This window comes from Macaca nemestrina, chromosome 5 (genome assembly GCF_043159975.1).
Source record: "Macaca nemestrina isolate mMacNem1 chromosome 5, mMacNem.hap1, whole genome shotgun sequence".
In the NCBI taxonomy this organism is placed as follows: Eukaryota; Metazoa; Chordata; class Mammalia; order Primates; family Cercopithecidae; genus Macaca; species Macaca nemestrina.
The window spans coordinates 111825083-111847568 of record NC_092129.1 but is presented as its reverse complement, the minus strand read 5'-3'; the positions used below and the strand labels follow the sequence as shown (position 1 = coordinate 111847568).

At 36.0% G+C, this 22486-nt stretch overlaps 1 long non-coding RNA gene across 1 annotated transcript in view; it reads left to right on the top strand.

Moving 5' to 3' along the window:
- The window catches only part of LOC105479447 (uncharacterized), an 83589-nt gene extending 66482 nt beyond the window's left edge, over nucleotides 1-17107 (top strand). The window contains exons 2-3 of the long non-coding RNA XR_011623110.1: nucleotides 4421-4475; nucleotides 16917-17107. This is a non-coding gene — a long non-coding RNA (uncharacterized lncRNA). The remainder of the gene's footprint in view (nucleotides 1-4420; nucleotides 4476-16916) is intronic.
- Nucleotides 17108-22486: the final 5379 nt, after the last annotated feature.

Here is a 22486-nt window from a genome sequence, read left to right as displayed (position 1 = left end):
GGGGAATTGACAGTCCTCAGAAAGAAGTTCCTCAGTTTGATTTCTCAGAGATGTGAATATTGCTTATTTAGTCCTTAAATAACCACAACAATGACCTAATTATTACCAACCTCCTCGTTTTTTCCTCCCTCCCCACTCCTTTCCTTTTTTTTTTTTTTTTTTTTTTTTGAGACGGAGTCTTGCTCTGTAGCCCGGGCTGGAGTGCAGTGGCAGGATCTCAGCTCACTGCAAGCTCCGCCTCCCGGGTTTGCGCCATTCTCCTGCCTCAGCCTCCTGAGTAGCTGGGACTACAGGCGCCCGCCACCTCGCCCGGCTAGTTTTTTGTATTTTTAGTAGAGACGGGGTTTCACTGTGTTAGCCAGGATGGTCTCGATCTCCTGACCTCGTGATCCGCCCGTCTCGGCCTCCCAAAGTGCTGGGATTACAGGCTTGAGCCACCGCGCCCGGCTCCTTTCCTTTTTTTCTTCCTTTGTTCCCTTACATTTTCTCTCTTATTTTGGTTCTCTCACATGCCTTCTCTCTCTCTCTCTTTTTCTCTCAGGCTATTGTTTTCTCTCTTTGTTTCTCTTTGCTTTCATTCTTTGAATTAACAAGAAGTAAATAGTTCTTTCTGAAATGCTTTGCTTAGCAACACAGCTCTAATTATTTAACTAATGTTCTCTTGAGAATAACTTAAACATGACACACATAAATGGAAGGTACTCAGACTAATTGCTCCTTCTTTATTTAGATGATTAAGTATGTTTTGTAATTTGAAAAAAATTAAAAGTTATGCAATAATTAATTAAAAGTTTGTTTTTCTTTCTCTTAGTTTTCTATTTCTTAGGAAGGAAATAGGATATAATTTTGTACTGCTGAATAAATCCTGGCAGAAGCGAGACTTGCTATGGACAATCACTTAGGGTAATCAAATGGAACCTTGTAAACTCCTCTCACCATGTTCCCTATATTATTGCTGACTTAGGGAGCCCTGTGACATGACATGACTTCTCTCTCAGCTTTGTCTTCCCACCTTCCAAATCTTTGTGTTTTTCAATGACAGATCTCATTGAAAATTACATAATTTATGAAAATAAACTTCTGAAGTGACAGGAATAACTTCTGTTCACTGACAAGAAATAAATGCATTTTAAAATTATTTAGTTATTTATTTTTTAGATGGAGTCTCTCTTTGTCATTCAGGCTGGAGTGCAGTGGGGCGATAGCTCACTGCAACCTCTGCTTCCTGGGTTCAAGCGATTCTCTTGCTTCAGCCTCCATATGTGCATTTTTAAAAGAGAAAAGTGTACAGCTTTTCCATGGCCCAGTAGGAATCAAAATGATTTCTAATAAATTTCCACCAGGTGGCACCTGCCTTTTGAGCTTTGGAAACAGATTCTAAAGGCTGAGGAAAGCCACTTTTACTTCAGAAATAGGGTTGGTTGTGGAAAAGAATTCTAGTCAGTGGAATAGCATTAATAGAAAACAATACCCTTAAACTCTTCTAAGATGCTTCCAAAGTAAAATACATGATTAAATAATATGTTTAATTTGGAAAAAAATTAGGCTATATACATAAGGCCAATTCTAGTTTCATCTGAACTCCCCAGGACATAAGTTCTACAAAGCTATAATTTTCAGTCAATCTTTCTAAATGGCTCTCATTTTGAGTGTCTCCCTAACTTTTAGTAAGCACAGCAACTAGCACATACTTACCAATCAAGTGTCTTCTTGACCTGATTTAATTTATAAATCAGTCATCAACTTGCCAGTCAAAAATTCTTAGGTAAACACTTTAACATTTTATCCAAAACCATGGGATTGGTAGTGTGAATCTTCCAAGTAAAACAAAATAGGTCAAGCATACTTCTTGTCTATGTACATGGCTCTTTCCAAATCTCTGGCTAAACTGTCGTCCCATCCTTGCTGCTCTTCTCAGATCTTTTCGTGTGGATCAGGACATAATATGCATTACCAGATGTTACCACAGTCATGGAAAAGCAGCCAGTTTCACAGTCCTGCATTCACCAAAGATACTAATTTTTACTGAGCAGAATCCAAATTGGGTGATGTCTTTTGTTTTCTTTGGCGTTTTATTCATTGATGATAACCAACCATGCTGAGAAGTCAGGAACAGATTTTTGTTATTTAGAAAGAATAACAGCAAATAAGAAAGATCCATCCAGAAATGTACATTTGAGGCTGCAGAGCAGGGCTTCCTGCACCTGTTGATGCTAGTGTGTGATACATAGCCTGTATCCTGAGGCTGGTAAATTCAGTCAAGACTAAAGTCAAGACTAAAGACTGTCTTGATTAAAGACTATCAGAGAGGATGGAAGGAGCCCATTATAAGACTGACTGACTTAGCTGGAACCATGAAGTTTTTTTTAGAAATGGTTTTTCAATAACAATTTTTGTATACCTGCTTAAAAATGAGATGTACCCTCCTTGTCACAATCCTCTACATATGGATGCTGAGTTTGATAGTAGTTATTTTATCATTACTGAGTTTTCTCTAAATCAAGATACTAAGTATTTCTACTTGAGAGATGGGATGGCAAAAATAGAGAATTTTAAGTTTTAGCAATGGCATTTTCTTCTTCCAGTATAGTTCATATTTTAGACAAATGTCGCATTATTTGATTTCTAAAAGGAAAGTGTCAACTGTAACAGTTGATAGGCTCATAAAAGATGTGTTTTTGATAAGGGACCTAAAAATTCTATGGGAAATGTTATTTACTTCTGCCATGAGAAAAGCATCTTAACCATCTGTCTACATGATTGCCAGATTTAATAAACTGGTGCTCAGTTTGAATTCAGATAATTATAAATGTGTTAAATGTCACAAATATTGCATGAGAAATACTCTACAAATTATGTTAAAAAAACTATTTGAGGTTTATCTGAAATTCAAATTCTACTGGGTGCCCTGTATTTTTTCTGGCAATTTACCTGGTAGGTGACTCATTTATGTGCCACCCTCCTTCACAGTTGCCACAGCAAGGATGGCAGAAAACCTTCTGCAACAACGTGCACCTCAAGACCCTCAACTCTCGCCAGCATCTTATTTTCCAAGTAAGGGTTCCAAGTGTTAAGAAAAAGACCACTGCAGCTTGCTTTCATTGGCAAAATTCTATGCTAATTTCAACTGGAATTGCAGAGCCAATATGATAGAACGGTGTCAGAGTGGTACCTGGACTCTCTGAACAGTCTCCTGAGAAGAGCTACTCCTGCAGTAGCTCCCCAAACTTCAGTTCACAGGGCTACATTAAATAAACTACCTGAGGAGCTCTGGTTTGTGAATGGTCAAACTAAATTTCATTTTGGTCTTATCTAGCAGGAAACAGATCCAGGAGAAAGTTATCTAACATGATGATTATAATATTTTACCTTTGCTCCTGCCCTCCATGTCCCTATGCTCTGCAATGGGAATGACTACAGAGAGTATGAATTTTTCATACTTGTCACAGTTCATCCAAGAAGAGTTATGAAACCAACCCTGTACTATTTCTTTTCTTTGTTGGTGAAGAACTAGCATGTGCCTTGGGTATGCACTCAAAGGCTCATCCTGGTTCTCATTTCTGTTGATCACACATAGGGGAACTTATAACCCTTCTTTGGGAAATATACCAAAAAAAACCTTTTTATGAAAGAGGAAGAAGGGAAATTGCAGAACTATAATCCTCTCTTATACTATACTTATACATATTTAACTTTACTTATGTATATACTTTTAAAAATACCTGAGATTTAGTAATGCATGTAATATTATGTTTAGCATCAATAGGTATAATGGGTACAACAAAGATAAAAAAATCAGACTTTTTACATCATCTGAGAATATAGTTTAACAGAGGCTGCTGATGCATGGCTATGAATCAATTGAGTAACAATGCAATGTCGTATATGAAGAAGTGCCATTGTTGGTCACAGAAAGAAGAAAGGTACACTTGTTCAGTGAAATGGTAAATACATGTAGTCTTAAATGGACCTTGATGGGTTCCATTTAATTAATGAAGAGATATAGGAAACAACATAAAGGAAGGCTGAAAAAGAGCAGGGGCACTCAAGGGTCAATGAGGACTGGGTCTAGATGAAGGAGAAGACTCCTGTGGAGGCAAATGTGGAGATACCTTGGCAGAGGGAGAATGATGCAATATAATGACAAGGTATGGTGTTTGAACTTGGTCCTATAGGTGGTGGAAAGCTGTTGGAGATTTTAGAGTCCTCGAGTGACATGATGAAAGGGTTCTAGCAGCAATATGTAAACTAGACTAGAAGGAAAATAGTGAACTTTGACAGTATAGGTGTTGGTTGTGCACTTTCACTCAGAGAGTCTGAAAGCCAACAAAAGATTTAATGTAATGTAAAACACACACACTAATATACATAGAGATGCATATGAGTATAAAGCAGGCTCTGCTTTCTTTTTCCTTCCCAGAGAACTGCGCTTCATGATGCTATGCAATCCCCAGGAGAAGCACGTTGAAAGCTGAGTGAGTTTCTTACATTACCTCTGTTCTTTGACGTGACTGCATTGAGGTCAAGCTGTACGTTGTGTTCATTCTGTTTCTTGGTATTCCACCATTGTTATATTGCAAAGGGAGAGGGGTGGGAAACTATAGCCCTTCTTGTCCAGGAAGAGTTTTTATTTTTATTTTTTTTAAAGATTTTGCTAGGCTTCATGATTATAAATAAATTAAAACCAGAAACTGTGTTTTCTCTTGGGTACATAATTAAAAATAGTCTTTGAAGTGACATGGTTAAGTGTCAAAGGAAACCCCCACTGCAGTCAATTTTAGAATAATTCCTAAGGACCGCAGGAATGTGCAACCCACTGTTATATGCAAGTGGAAAATATGCTGTTTTTTAAAAAATATATACATTAGAAGGGAAAAGCAAAACTAGCGTGATGAGATCACTGATGTTTTCAATATGAAAAGAAAGTATACTGTAAATAACAAATAGATTTTAACTTCATTCTAATTTCCCCTGTGCTGCAAGAAAAATAAAAGTTCTAGAATCCTGACAGAAAACAGAATGGGAATAATGGTATTCTTAAAAATCTTTGATGTTCCAAAAACAGATTTCCTGTTATTGTGGTACCTATAACTTCTTGTTTTTATTACTGCTTGCAAGGTAATCTCAATTTTTATTGTTGTCTTAATTCCAAAGTCCTTTGGGCTTTATCTTCACCATGAAGTCAAAAGTAGAGAGTGGAAACTGGATTAAATTCATAGCCTTGCCTCAAGTGTCTGATGGGCATTTGTTAATCAAAATGTCAATCTCCGTGTCCTTAGGCAATTCAAATATTACTCAAATGGTGATCTTTCAGAAGAGATTTAACACCTTTTCTGTCCCCAAATAGCTTTCACTTTTATTCAAATTTAGATTTGGTGGTGGAGAGGAAGACATTCAAGAATCAGTGAATCAATTATTTTTGCACTTACCATTCTGAAAAGTGCTATGGGGGAAAATCTAACAGATGGAATTTTTTATATATTTGTAGAAGATGAAGAGCAGGAAAGAGAACATTCTAGACAGACTGCATGTGGCAAGAACTTAAAGCAAGACACTAACACATGAGGAAAGAAACAGAGACCAATATGGTGGAGCTCACCAAGTGTGCTGAATTATATATTCTTTCACAATTATGTATTCCTTTTCTGCCCTTGGATGCTTCCCTGCCTAGACTTTGGGCTTGGCCTTATTATATATTTTTGGACATTGGAATATGAATAGACATAATATTTTTTCATACATGAGCTAGTGCTTTCGATGCAATGGCATGGCTTAACTAGGATTCTCTTTCCTGCCCTCTGCCTTGATAGACCAGCATGCACTGAACCCAGGTGGATCTTTCACCCTTCATCCCCAAATGTGAAGACAGTGGTGAAAATTGCCCTCACATGCTAGAGAAGAGTCTCAGAGATTAGCTGGCCCAGATTTGGTGTGTAATGTGAGCAAAAATGACCCCTTGAAATTTTAAGTCACTGAGATTTGGGGGAGTTGTTTGTTGAGCATTATTATTAATTTAACAAAAGCTGGCAGATATTGAGGATAAAAAAAAAAAAAGCCAGATCATGCAGGAACCTGTAGGCAATATTAAGGATTTTGGTTAAACATAAGAATAATGGGAAGTCATTGAAACGAGGTCTTGACACAATCAGGATTTTGTTTAAGAAGAGGAGAAATCACTCTGGATATACCAAAAACCAAAACAAAATAATAACGCCAAGTGGGCAAAAATGCAGATTAATGTTTTTAAGTTATTGCAGCAGGGAAGGCTATCTAAAATGTGTTGAATACTTGTTGCCAGGCTTTCTTCTAAGGACTTTACACAATGTAATGGCTAATTAAATCATCATAATGAGGTAGGCCATTTTATTTTTCCTGTTAACTATGAGCAAATTGAGGCACAAGGAAGATGTCTGAGTCCATTTGGGCTTGCATAACAAAATACAGTAAGGTGGGTGGCTTGTAAACAATAGAAATGTGTTTGTCACAGATGTGGAGGTTGCGAAATCCAAGGTCAAGGTGCCAGCAGATTTAACGTGTGGTAAGGGCCTACTTTCTGGTACACAGATAGTGACTTCTGGCAGTGTTCTTATTTGGTGGAAGGGGACAAGGCAGACCTCTTGGGCTTTTCTTATAAGGGTAACTAATCACATTCATAAAGGCTCCACTCTCATGATCTCATCTCCTCCCAAAGGCCTCACATTGTAATATCACATTGGTGATTAAGTTTGTAAACCAGAAATAAAAGTCGAAGTCAATTCTAAGCCCACCTCTCCCTTTGGCCAAGGGCATTCCAAATTATTCGGAAAAACTAGTTTAGGCCATGATGGGAAATGGGGGTCAGACATGCTTCACAAACATCAACACAGAGATCTTAAGACTGATAGAACAGACTCTTTAAATCTGATAAGAAACATTTACAGTCTATTTTCTCTGAAATCCTGCTACCTGGAGCTTTCATCTGCATGATAAAACCTTGGTTTCTACAATCTCTTACTTTATTTTATTTTAATTAATTAATATATTTATTTTTGAGATGGAGCCTTGCTCTTGTCACCCAGGCTGGAGTACAATGGCGTGATCTTGGCTCACTGCAACCTCCACCTCCCGGGTTCAAGTGATTCTACTGCCTCAGCCTCCTAAGTAGCTGGGATTATAGGTGTGTACCATCATGACCGGCTAATTTTTGTATTTTTAGTAGAGATGGAGTTTTGCCATGTTGGCCAGGCTGGTCTCGAACTCTTGACCTCGTGATCCGCCCGCCTCCACCTCCCAAAATTCTGGGATTACAGGCGTGAGCCACCGTGCCCAGCCCCACAACCCCTTATTGTAACCCAGACATTGCTTTCTATTGATTCCAGGTCTTTAGATAATAACTCTTTCAACCAATTGCCAATCAGAAAATCTTTAAATCTATCTATGACCTGGAAGCTTCTGTTTCAAGTTGTCTTGTGTTTCCATACCAAACCCCTGTACATCTTACACGCATTGATTGATGTTTCATGTCTCCCAAAATGTATAAAACCAAGCTGTACCCTTACCATCTTGGGCACAAGTTGTTAGGACCTCCTGAGGCTGTGTCTCAGGCGCATCCTTAACCTTGGCAAAATACACTATATTGATTGAGACTTATCTCAGATACGTTTTTGGTTTACAAGTTTCAACATATAAATTTTAGACCACATAAACATTCAAACCATAGCAGAAAAGGAACAATTTTACCAAGGTTCCACATATATTAAATGGCAGAGCCAGGAATTCAATTCAGACAATCTGGTTTCACTGCCTGAGTTCTCAGCCAGAGGGATCCAGAAGAGAGAGGATGATGATGGTTTGAACTAGGGCTGAAGAAAGAGAGATGGAGAGGTTCAGAAGAAGTTGATAGATATTTACAAAGTAGAAATATCAGGACTTGATTTTTGACAGGCTGTGGGACATAAGAGAAGGAGATTTTAAAGATAACTTCCTTATATGAGAAATGAGTAATATACTGAGATGGGGATATTGAAGAGGACAGGTTGGGAGGTGAGATTCTGAATTCTGATTGTAAGCTGCTTGAGAGTAGAAGCTGTGTAATAACAAGTCTTTTGCTTTGTCTGTTGTAGAGACGCAGTGACAATACGTAAAATAAATGAGTCATATTATTTACAAAGTCCATTTTAAATAGCACGAGACTTTGGTATGACAATTCTTTTTCATGAAGATGAATTTCTCTGAAGTGTTTCTTTTGCTTAAGTTCACAAATTTGAATCAGAATGAACACTCATGTTTGGCATGGATGTCTTCTCCATACACACAAGATCAATTCTTGTGTTATAGTTTGGTACTTCACTGCTACTTCATTTTATTAGTGGAAAATGCTCTTTCCTGAGACGTACCCATATACCATTCTGCAGCTTCATTGTCATGTTAGTGCTAATTTAATGTGATTCAGAGTTTCAGCATAGAACAGCATTTATTTTGTTAATACAGCAATGAAAGAGCAAGCATTTATTACAGGACTGCCCTGTGCCAACACTATGTAAACAGCTTATAACAAAGTTATTTCATTGAGTCCAACTATTCTTTCAGAAATTGTAGGTGTTTTTGCCTTGGCCACAGTTTCCTCCTGTTACATTGCATTTCTGGACTATAACAGTCATTAGATTATACTTTTTAAAAGAATATTTTAGAATATTATTCATACTTAATATTCATTACGTGTGAATAATAAAGGTAAACTTTCTTTTAATTTACTGAAACTCATCTGGCCAAATTATGTTGCTGTCCCTTAAAGTGGCCACTTAAGGAAGTTGGAGTCTTTTAGAATCAATATGACCAAATTACATCATACGTTGTAAGGGTCCTGAAGAGACTTGCTGCCCTTATGGTTTAATGAAGCCCACTATCCTTTTGTTTACCTTTTCCCCATTCTTGGCTGTGCCTAGTGCCACCTGATTGTCTTCAGCTGAGACACTTAAGTACAATCTTGAAGCCATGTTAAGAGCCTCATGAATAGAGACCCATGGGACTGTCAGGCCAGAAGAAAACATAGACTGGAGTAAGATTTATGTAGGGATGCCAAGAAAGAACTACTTATTTTTGTATTATCTGTCTGAGATAAATGTGTGTGATCAAGGTGACATATAAAATATTCAACAACTAGTATGGCATATCTGTCTCTAATCAGAAAAGGTGCAGTCACCCATTAGGACAGAAATCAATCACCAGTCATAATAAATAGCAACCACAAATAACTATTAGGGCCTACAGATGGTTTCTGGTTAAATATCAGTCTTGGGAGCAGTTTGTCAAGTGGTGTAAGTGTGAGTTGTAAGAAGGCTAGGGCTGCTTATGCTATGTAAAATTATGCACTTATTTGTCTCAATTACAGGACATAACTGACTGAAAAAGGTGTACAATGACATGTTTTAAGAAATAGGTCAACCCTAAGGAAGATATTTGTTGACAAAATTGATAGTTGTATTTCCTAAAACATTATGTGTATTATCTAGTGCTTTATAATTTATGAAGTATGTCTATGTCTGCCATTTCATTGGAACCTTACTGGAGTCCTGAGAGGTGAACACGATTAGAGAGGTTACGTAATTTTCCCAAGGCCATATGGCTAATAAACAGAATAGTTATAATGAGATGATAGTCCTTTTAGAAAGATGTGAAATTGTAGAAATAAATTAATGGTTCTCTTATAAAGTTGAATGGCTTCAGAACAACATAGGGAGGTTCAAAATTACAGTGAAAATAAATAGTAACAAATTTTTTTCTTGGGCAATAATAGTGAAATAAGGTAAATTTTTAAAAATAATTTTGTGTATAAAACAAAGTTTGTGTATGTTGAACTATCAGAAAACAAATGTGTCACTGTCTCAGCCACCCACATGGACAATCTGTGTGTGTTTAGCATCACCATCATTTCTGACTCTGGATTTATATGCTACTGATAATTAATCATTGTTTTATACTTACTCACATACAAGCACATAAGAGTGAAAAATGTGACATACCATTAATTCAGTAAAATAATAATAATAATAATAATAATAATAATAATAATAATAATGTGTACAGGGTGACTAAGCAGCACAGTAGCATCACCAGAACACCTGTATCAGCTGCTGAACAACAGCAACCACAAACAATGGCAGGCTTTCAGCCTCCACTTGTGAGGCTCTGTTTTGATTGAAAGGTTACTATACATTGTACTTTTTTTTTTTTTTTTTTTGAGATGGAGTCTCACTCTGTCACCCAGGCTGGAGTGCAGTGGCCCATGGTCTCTGCTCACTGAAAACTCCGCCTCCCGGGTTCACGCCATTCTCCTGCCTCAACCTCCTAAGTAGCTGGGACTACAGGCACCTGCCACCATGCCCAGCTAATTTTTTGTATTATTATTATTATTATTTTTTTTAGTAGAGATGGGGTTTCACCATGTTAGCCAGGATGGTCTCGATCTCCTGACCTTGCGATTCACCTGCCTTGGCCTCCCAAAGTGCTGGGATTACAGGTGTGAGCCACTGCGCCTGGCCTACATTGTACTTTTTAAATTTTGATACTGTGTTAGTGCTTATGAAAATAAAAAAGAAGGCATATATTGATGGCCTTTCAGGACACTGATCTTGATTCTGTTAAAAGCTCATTTTTTCTACTCGTTGTCCAACTCCAATAAAATGAACAAGGAGTCCTTGGAGAAATGGCTGAGTCTAAAGCTGAGGCAGAAAAAGTACAAGATGAGTCTCACCATCTTGCATTACCAGGAAATAAATTGTGAAAACAAAAAAAAGCAGAAACAAAAGGATGCAGCTATGTTCAAGGGACATGGAAGTCAATTTGAAAGAGCTCCCAATGGCCAAAGCTAAACAACTTGAGTAACAAAATGAGTAATGTAGTATTGAATTATAGTATAAAATATAAAATAAGTATCCATGGATCTATAGTGATAAATATGATTTGTTGAATAAATATATTGGGGCAAGGAGATAAATATTCCTTACATAAAAATTCCTAATTTTCTAAAATCCCTTCTCCAGGAGATGAAGTTTGCCACCTTTGAGTGTGAGCCAAACACTCACACTCAATTGCTGAATATTTTATATTTTAGTGATTTTCTTCCAAAGAATAGTGTATGGAAAGGGAAAAACAGTAACTTTACAGTGAAGAAACCTGGTAATCACCACCTTAACCAAATGATCAAGGTTAACATCACCAGTAACAACTAATGTTCATATCATCTACCCCTGATAGTACTTATTTACAAGGGTACTTTACATTCAGTGTAATTTTTCCAAAAACCTATAACCTCAGTTTAATCGTAAGAAATACACTAGACAAACCCAAATTGAATGGCATTCTATAAAATACCTAATAAGTGCTTCTCAAAACTTCAAGGTCATGAAACAAAGGGAGACTGAGAAACTGTCAGGAGCTAGAGGAGCTCTTCAGACATAAGAAGTAAGTGCAACTCTCCTAAGTAAACCAGGAAGAAGCTGAATCCCTGAATAGACCAATAGCAGCCTCTGAAATTGAGGCAATAATTAATAGCCTACCAACCAAAAAAAGTCCAGGACCAGATGGATTCACAGCCGAATTCTACCAGAGGTACAAGGAGGAGCTGGTACCATTCCTTCTGAAACTATTCCAATCAATAGAAAAAGAGGGAATCCTCCCTAACTCATTTTATGAGGCCAACATCATCCTGATACCAAAGCCTGGCAGAGACACAACAAAAAAAGAGAATTTTAGACCAACATCCCTGATGAACATCGATGCAAAAATCCTCAATAAAATACTGGCAAACCAGATCCAGCAGCACATCAAAAAGCTTATCCACCATGATCAAGTGGGCTTCATCCCTGCGATGCAAGGCTGGTTCAACATTCGCAAATCAATAAACATAATCCAGCATATAAACAGAACCAAAGACAAGAACCACATGATTATCTCAATAGATGCAGAAAAGGCCTTTGACAAAATTCAACAGCCCTTCATGCTAAAAACGCTCAATAAATTCGGTATTGATGGAACGTATCTCAAAGTAATAAGAGCTATTTATGACAAACCCACAGCCAATATCATACTGAATGGGCAAAAACTGGAAAAATTCCCTTTGAAAACTGGCACAAGACAGGGATGCCCTCTCTCACCACTCCTATTCAACATAGTGTTGGAAGTTCTGGCTAGGGCAATCAGGCAAGAGAAAGAAATCAAGGGTATTCAGTTAGGAAAAGAAGAAGTCAAATTGTCTCTCTTTGCAGATGACATGATTGTATATTTAGAAAACCCCATTGTCTCAGCCCAAAATCTCCTTAAGCTGATAAGCAATTTCAGCAAAGTCTCAGGATACAAAATTAATGTGCAAAAATCACAAGCATTCTTATACACCAGTAACAGACAGACAGAAAGCCAAATCATGAATGAACTTCCATTCACAGTTGCTTCAAAGAGAATAAAATACCTAGGAATCCAACTTACAAGGGATGTAAAGGACCTCTTCAAGGAGAACTACAAACCATTGCTCAGTGAAATAAAAGAGGACACAAACAAATGGAAGAACATACCATGCTCATGGATAGGAAGAATCAATATTGTGAAAATGGCCGTACTGCCCAAGGTAATTTATAGATTCAATGCCATCCCCATCAAGCTACCAATGAGTTTCTTCACAGAATTGGAAAAAACTACTTTAAAGTTCATATGGAACCAAAAAAGAGCCCGCATTGCCAAGACAATCCTAAGTCAAAAGAACAAAGCTGGAGGCATCACGCTACCTGACTTCAAACTACACTACTAGGCTACAGTAACCAAAACAGCATGGTACTGGTGCCAAAACAGAGATATAGACCAATGGAAGAGAACAGAGTCCTCAGAAATAATACCACACATCTACAGCCATCTGATCTTTGACAAACCTTAGAAAAGCAAGAAATGGGGAAAGGATTCCCTATTTAATAAATGGTGCTGGGAAAATTGGCTAGCCATAAGTAGAAAGCTGAAACTGGATCCTTTCCTTACTCCTTATACGAAAATTAATTCAAGATGGATTAGAGACTTAAATGTTAGACCTAATACCATAAAAACCCTAGAAGAAAACCTAGGTAATACCATTCAGGACATAGGCATGGGCAAGGACTTCATGTCTAAAACACCAAAAGCAATGACAACAAAAGCCAAAATTGACAAATGGGATCTAATTAAACTGAAGAGCTTCTGCACAGCAAAAGAAACTACCATCAGAGTGAACAGGCAACATACAGAATGGGAGAAAATTTTTGCAATCTACTCATCTGATAAAGGGCTAATATCCAGAACCTACAAAGAACTCAAACAAATTTACAAGAGAAAATCAAACAACCCCATCAAAAAGTGGGCAAAGGATATGAACAGACATTTCGCAAAAGAGGACATTCATACAGCCAACAGACACATGAAAAAATGCTCATCATCACTGGCCATCAGAGAAATGCAAATCAAAACCACAATGAGTTACCATCTCACACCAGTTAGAATGGCAGTCGTTAAAAAGTCAGGAAACAACAGGTGCTGGAGAGGATGTGGAGAAATAGGAACAGTTTTACACTGTTGGTGGGATTGTAAACTAGTTCAACCATTATGGAAAACAGTATGGAGATTCCTCAAGGATCTAGAACTAGATGTACCATATGACCCAGCCATCCCATTACTGGGTATATACCCAAAGGATTATAAATCATGCTGCTATAAAGACACATGCACACATATGTTTATTGCGGCACTATTCACAATAGCAAAGACTTGGAACCAACCCAAATGTCCATCAGTGACAGACTGGATTAAGAAAATGTGGCACATATACACCATGGAATACTATGCAGCCATAAAAAGGATGAGTTTGTGTCCTTTGTAGGGACATGGATGCAGCTGGAAACCATCATTCTCAGCAAACTATCACAAGAACAGAAAACCAAACACCGCATGTTCTCACTCATAGGTGGGAACTGAACAATGAGATCACTTGGACTTGGGAAGGGGGACATCACACACCGGGGCCTATCATGGGGAGAGGGGAAGGGGGAGGGATTGCATTGGGAGTTATACCTGATGTAAATGACGAGTTGATGGGTGCTGACGAGTTGATGGGTGCAGCACACCAACATGGCACAAGTATACATATGTAACAAACCTGCATGTTATGCACATGTACCCTAGAACTTAAAGTATAATAATAATAATAATAATAATAATAATAATAATAATAAAAAGAAGTAAGTGCAATATGGAATCCTGGATTGGGAACTGGAACAGACATTTCCAGAAATGGAAAAACTTGTAAAATAAGAATAAAGTCTGGAGTTGAGTTAAAAGTAATGTAACAATGTTGGTTTCTTCATTTTGAAAATATATCATGGTAAAGTCAGACAATAGGGTAGGGGAAACTGAAACCAGGGTATATGAGAACTCTGTACTATCTTTAGAACTCTGCTGCCAATCTAAAATTATTCCAAGATAAGTTTATTAAAAACAAACTATTTGTTTCAAAGAAAGTCCTTGTGTTCACGAATCTATGAATCTGTATATGCATATATGCATGAATGTCAGTTAGTAGAATTTCGAATATTGTTGACAATTTCACAATATTGAGTAACAGTGACTATTTTTTGTTTACTGTTTCTATTATATTTTGGCCATTTTTTTTACATGTTCATAAACCCGCATGATTTTTATGTTCATGTTGTCATACTCAAGAACATCTTCATTATTTATATATACTTTCTTTCAACTCTGAAATGAAAGTGTTTTAAACATCAACTTCTGTTCAGCATTACAGGCTCTTCTATTCAGGGACGTGAGGCAACGGATAGCCAGAGCACATACCTGCTTTTATTTCTACAATGATTAAAGAGTCAAAAGCCTCCTTGGGGTAGCATTCCATAAAACAGGGATTTGTCTTTTAGTAACAGTGAAGAAGCATCACATCAAGTTCTTACATTCCTCTTGAGCTTCCAGACCTCACACAGTTTCTGTCTCTGTTGATGCTCAAGTTGTTAAGTGATGATAATGGCAAATATTATCTCTTTTTCAAGAAAAAATAACTTGGCATATACACTTATCTGTAGTAATATGTCTAGGATGAATTAGAAAATTTGTGAAAGTAGAACTGGCTATTTTGTGAAATGAGAAGAGAATTGTGGAAGGCCAGCATTTCCTGGAAAGGTTTGTTGTTCATCAAGCTCAATTTGTTATGCCTTGGAGGGAAGAATAGGAAAGAATGTATCAAATTCCCTAATGTTTAACTTACTAGTATATCAATAACATCACCTATTCAAGGCTTTATATCTCTACACTAATCTGGCCTCATTTGAGGAAGCTACTGATCCATTTTTCATGTCTATGTACTTTCCAAAATGACTTAATATTTTTGTTTGTCCTCCCAGATTTTCTCAGTCAATTCCCCTGTCCTTCAGACTGTGTACATGAGATACCAAACCAACTAGTAAATTTATTGAGAAAAAAAAAAAAACCAGAAAACAAAAGCTATATTCATCTTGTTGGGCGTTGTTTTGATAAACATGTTGATTGATGATGGCTCTTGTTCCAATCTATTGCAGAGTTGTATAGACACAGCCTCTTATTCTGCCATACAGCAGTGTGGGGAATTTTTTCTTGACTTGAATAATTTGCCAATGTCTACAATGCAGACATAAACAATTTCCTCATATTGCTAGGCTCTAAATAATGATAAAATTTAATGCTAATATTTGGAAACATCCTGGCGATTGTTTGGGTTTTCTTTTTATATTCAATAATTTTACATTGATTATAGTTCACACATTTTAACAAATAAATGCTTAGGTAATGTAACAGCTGTGAACTAAACCAATTTTTTAAAACTAGATAATCCAAAATTTCAAATATATAGAAATTAACACATTAAAATCCTTCCTCACATCTAAAATGCTTCTTCAGTGGTAAAATCAATCACTGAACTATGAAAGGATGGGTATTCTTAATTGTTAATCATTGGACCTAAATATGTTACCAACATAAATGTTAAGATTAGCAGCTTTTAGATTCTGATTTTACATACATATTTCCTCAAAGGATTATAAAATCAAAGATAGTAAGATTTCTCCTCCTTTTTTAAGTAAAATAATTAATTGGTGAGAAATGTTTTCTCTTAAAAATATTAACTTTCTTTCCAAGGATATGTTAGTCAGTTTTTATTATTGCTTTTTTCATTTCCTCCTTTTGGATTATGGGCTCTCAAATCTGATCCTTAACACTCATGCTCTTGAAATTGGAGGCTACTGAGATATTTTGATTTCTTATCCCCACTCCCTGAAGGTATGGCCTGCTATGCTTTATGGGATGATGTTTTACTGAGGCAACTATTTACAGGATGGGGTCTTCCACATGGCACTCTGGGGGAGGTGCCCCCTCTCCCTAACTTTGTGGAGCTATTGCAGTAAACCTTTGGGGGTAAGAATAAGGGAGAAGAGATTGAATATAAATTCCCAAGACTTTGCTAGCAGTAAATGTTTTAACCAGGACATTTTCCAGAGTTATCTGATTCTTAGGTGTAATAAATTCTCTGGTAGGGTTCTGTGGAAAATGGTCTACAGTAGTGAGAGTTTGTGTTAATGGGGTCTGGAACAGAGGCAACAAAATGTTCTCTCTTTTTCACTGTTTTTTCTGTTTGTCCCAAGTGTAATCTTTGGTCAGAATTCTTGCTCCTGACTTCACCTCTGAGTCTGTTTGGAGAAAGGGCTTAATGAAAACTTAGTATTGTTTTTTACTTACCTTTTTGACTGAGGGAGAGCAAATAATTTTTAAGCAGTAAATTTTAAAATATAAGCTCTTAGTTTCATGGGAGCTAGACATCTTTTCTTTACTTGCTTCCAGGTATTATTCTTTACTGTCTGTAAATTCGTTGTAATTTTTCTTTGCAGAAACTGTTTTCTGAAAATACAAACACATCATGCCAAGGACCTTGCAAAGTCATGTCTGAGGAACTCAGATGCAAGTGTCTTGATTCCTGCCCTTTGGGAATGTGAATAAGAGAGGGAACAAAGGATGAGTCACTTGTCATCCAAAGGACTGATATGTACGGAATATTTTGAAAAACAGTAAATGACATTAAAATTTCTGAGTACATATAATGGAATTTATATGTTCTGGTTTTCAAAGTAATCTAAATGTATTACATACATTTTGAAAATATAGGAAAGGAAAAAGAAGAAATCAATCAAAAACTGAGAGGTAATTATAACATTTTGGATCTTTCCTTTGAATTTTTTTAAAAAATGGAAGTATTTAATAGTTTCAATACTCGTATCTTTAAAATACTAGAAGAAAAATAAATCTTGGGGTAATTTAATTTAATATTTCTGTTTTTCAAAGTAAAACAAATGCTCCTGTTGTTGCTACTGTCCCAGGTTTATTATTACTTTAAGAGTAGTGATGTTTTATTTGTTTCTCTCAAACTTTTTAAGAACAAACGAAACCTAGATTGTTCTAAAGCATGCTATTCCTTTGGATATGGACTTTTGAATCTCAATCTGCTTGATTATAATAAATCCAAAGCTATGAAGACAAAATTCTCTGATATTTGTCTTACTAAATGGAAGACAATAATGGAGCAAATTAACATTGATTGAATAGAATAGAAACACTCAATGTTCTGTATAAATATTCTTTTCAGAATTATTATACAGGCTACAATATTTTGTTTCAAATTTTGAATCTTCAACTTAGTATGATTATTTAAAACACCAGTTTTGTTATTTTTTGTTGTTTGTAAAAAACCATCAATATGAAAAATTTGGTAGAATTGACCCAAGACTTCTACTCACTTTTCTCTTGGGACAGGGTAAAGGGGGAAATAAGAGGAAGGGCAGAGTGCTGTTGAGTTCAGCACTTTGGTCTACCAGCTTTTTCAGTGACCACAGATTGAACTTATAATGCAGCCAACTCTCTCAAAATACTTGTTCTTGGTCACAAAGGGAAACAAAATGAGGATGTATGAGTCACTCTACAGTCTTTAAAGTTACTTGCAAAACAAGTTTCTTAAGAGGGGAAGCGGTAGTGTCATCTTTATCTTGAAAGACCATGTCTTCAATAATTGAATAATATGAGCAAACTACCGTAAGAGATGATGTAGACATTTATTTTTAATTATGGGTTCTAGCTATATCCTTTGCTAGGATTAAACACAGCAAAATAGCAGAAATTCTAGAGTTTACTAGATACCTCCTAAAAAATCCATCTGTCAAAGAACAGGCTCCTGTACCCAGAACACAGCTGCTAGCTATCCCCTTGAAGCAGTAGATTCTGTGGTGGAATTAGTTGAGAGAAGATAGTACTTTGAGACTAAGGCCAGAAACTTTCTCCTTGAAAAAGATGGGCAAATGTTGGGTCGGAGAGTAATAGAATTTATTGGAAACTTCACTGGAGAGCCTGGTGAACCAAACCAACACTGCCCCATTTATTTCTCTGAAGAAATAGCCCTAAAGGAGAGGTGATCTTGGGAAGTTTAATCCTGCATATTTCTATGCAGGATTAGAATATGGTATGCAAGACAGCCAATGCATAGCTTCATATTAATAAGCTAATTATCTGCCTTAGCTGATATCATTCTGTATGTGATTTATAAATATAATAACTATCAAAAGTAATACAATTATCAGTGTTATGAATTGATTAAAAAGAAGGGGTTTAGAAAAATGAAATAGTGATAGCCGTTAGACAATTTCTGTACCAAAGAAGGAAATACAACCTAAAGAAAGAAAATTTAGATGAAAAGTACTTTGCTCAAGTGTAGATGGAATAGATGTTTCCTCAATTAGCTAAGAATACATGTATCAGTTTCCATTTCCTATTGCCCTGGAATAAACAGTGATATCCTATTACAAGAAAGGAAAGGTTAGACCTTGAAACAGGCTAAAATCCATAGTATTACAAGTTATATATTTTTTATTTTGATACCACTAGATTCTTTAAAGAAATAGGGAGAACAATATAGTTGATATTTTTATACTACCAAATAAGGTCTCTCATACCACTGCATATTTTTAATTGAAAACTGTTTTTAATATACTTAGTAATATTCTGCTTAAGTAATGAGAAAGCAGTTTTTTTCCTACCAGACAAAATAATGGACTTAGAACTTCAATCTTTAAAACATATGCAAGTATTTATGTATCTGCAACTGAAGAAAAATGTTTTCACAACACTAACAAAAATTTAAATCTCTGCTTTATTTTTATATTATTGTAACATTTCAGGTGTCTCTTAAAAGACAATTTAAGCTGCCAGCTTATAAAAATATTGACTGTCTCCAGCCAAATTTTTAGGTAACTTAGTGTTACGGATCATTTACTAAAAGCTGACAACTGGATATTTACTTGTTTATCTTTTGGGCATGTCCTTTTTTTATAGCTTAATTTATTTACAAATAATTAGAAAGTGTTATCAAGTGAAAAATTAGCATTTTTATTTGAAATACAAATTCTTTAAATCACTCAGTCTTAATTTAAAGTCAAAAGAATTCATTAGAATCACATTTCTGTATCACTTGTTATTTAGGGTACTCACTTTACGCATTTATTAAACATTCTAGAATATACATGAGGAGCTAAACATTATGTTAGAAGGTAGGTTTACAGAGATAACAAGAAATAGTTTTTTCCTTAAATAGTTGAGAATTAACTACAGTTATATTGTATTATAAGCATGTAATAAGTAATTATAGAGGATGTTGTGAGAGAAGAGAGAAGGATTTAGTGAAGTTCGGGTATACATTTAAGAACACACTGATAAGAAAAGGTGACATGATCTGATATTTGAAAGCTAAGTACAACTATTTGTGTTACGGTTAAAGGCTGAATTCAAGTTAATCTTTCCCTTATAGAAGAAGTATTTACACATACATTTTGTTTAGATATGGGTCTCCTTCCTCTAGAGTCTCCTCTTGAATAGTCTTCCTGCTTACCTTTGATCATATAATTACTGAATTGCAAAGATGACAGGTGTTTTATCCATCCTTTATCTAAGTAGCTCTCAAATTTTGGTGTGTGTGAGGATTATCTGGATGAATTCTTAAAACTTACATTGCTGGACACCACCCAAAGTTTCTGATTCAGTAGGTGTGGGGTGGAAATAAACAGTTTTAATTTTAAACAAGTTTCCAGGTGATGCTGATGTTATTGGTCTAAGTCAGTTTGGGCAGCTAATAATAAAAAAGACATTGGGTGCCTTGTACATAACATAAATTTATTTATCACAGTTCTCACAGTTCTGGAAGTTGGGATCTGAAATAGGGTGCCAGCAGGGTCGAGTTCTTGCTGAGGGTCCTGTTCCTGGTTTATAGACAGCCATCGTCTTGCTGTGTCCTCACATGGTACGAAAAGAACTAGCTGGCTTTCTGGCATTTTCTTATAAGGACACTAATCCCACCTGTGAGGGCTCCTTCTCCTGACCTAATTACCTTCCATAGACCTCACCTCACCAAATACCATTACATTGGGATTAGGGTTTCAATATATACATTTTGGGGAGACACAAACATCCATAACATGGACCATACTTGAATGATTATCAGAGTAAACTGGGAATGTATTAAAATCTAAACTTTTGGAGTCCACTCAGAGAGATTCAGATTTATTTGGATGGAAACAAATCTGTATGTTTATATATCTCCCCAGTTGATTCTGATTATCAGTGAGGTTTTGAATCCACTGGCATTGTCCAGTCCTCTCATTTCACACATGATAAAACTGAGATGTAGAAAAGGTATGAGAATTCATCAAAAATATACAACCGGCAAAGAGCAGAGCAATCTTTTTCCCATTATACCTAGTTTTATCCCTTCAAGAAACCACAGTGACAGTTCATGCTCTACTGAATCGAATCAATACTTTCATCCTAACATTCAATGTTTTCCCGAATCTATTTTTTGCAAACTGTTGTCCCAGTAATTAGTCTTGAATACAATTAGGCTATCCCCAATTTAATTAACAAGAAAAAAGTATCTGCTATATTCTATGTGGGATAGGTAGATTCAGGCTAGAAGAAAACTCAGTCCACTCTTTCAAGGAACTTCCAGAAAAGCAGCAAATATTACATCCTCACACATGCACAAGAATATACCCACATACAATGTAATAAAAGACAGATTTATAGTCCGTGTTATTGAAAAAGTACAGAATAGCAGAGGAGCTTCAGCATTATGAATATTTCTATGATCTGTTTGCCAGACGCTGTGCAAACTTCTTAGGGATTAGAAGAGCATCAAGTCTTTATTTTCTTTTCTACCTAAGGAAAGCATCATATAAAATAAAACACAACTGACTCCATAATGTAACATAATTAAATCTATAAAAAGGACATGAACAAAATTCTATCAGAGGATAGAAATGGGAGTGACTAATTCAGTTGAATATGTGAAAATGTTTGTTGAAAGGGTGACTGAAAGGCATTTACACATTTGTAAGTGTGTTTTGTTTAGTTTTGAATACGCTTCCTCTAGTCTCTCCTCTTATTTTACCAGATAAAGGAAGGGCAGAGCAAAAGCACCTATAGCCTACAAAGATAAACCTACAGCATGGACGTCTACAGAAATAGTTAATAGGCTAACATAGGCTAGAACACAAAGCATGTGGAATCAAAATAGTATTCTTTAAGGTGATTTTGACCTGGGCTTTGTAGGAGGCATAGAAGTTGGTAAATAATGTTAACTTTTGAACACATTATTAATTATATTAATTCTTTTTAAAATTCTTTCTCCTTTATTTTTTAATAACAAAAATCGTACCCATTCTCCAGGTTCAAATTAAAGTTCTTTAAAGTTCCATGTTAGAGTTTCTTACCCTGCCTGAACATTACAGTGGTCTCTGGTGTTTAAAAAAGTATAGAAGCCCTGCCCCAATTTGGCAGATTTTGATTTTGGAGATTTTATTCAAGATGCCTGATAGTAGAAACCAGAGGTTTCTAATTGGTGGTTTATCACAGCCCATTCTGATCTAGCAAATAGCAAAACCTAGGATAAGTTAAATATATAATTGTTGAATGTTTATCTGCAACCTAAATGCCTAAATTCTCTTCACAAATTTCGTTTCCTTAATACCAGGAACACAGTTTTAATGACTACACTTACTCTTCAATCCTAGTAGTTCGAATCAGAAAAGAATTTCCTACATAAACACCTTGGAGATAAGGAAACCCCAATCTTTCCACTTATCTGCTCATGTCCACACTCATGCTTCCATCAAGAAATGCCATCCTGGGCACTGGAGGTGAAAAAACACACCAAGACACTGTACTTGTTTGGACTGTTAACAGCAAGAACAAAAATACATTCTAACTGCACACATGATTTTTAAGTCAATTATTCATATATAGCTCTAAGATAAATTTTAACTCAGCCAAATTGAACTAAATCATTCTAATTTCCTACATGTTGCAGAAAACATCAAGAATTCACGATGTCAACTTGATTCTTATCCAATATTGAAGAATTAGT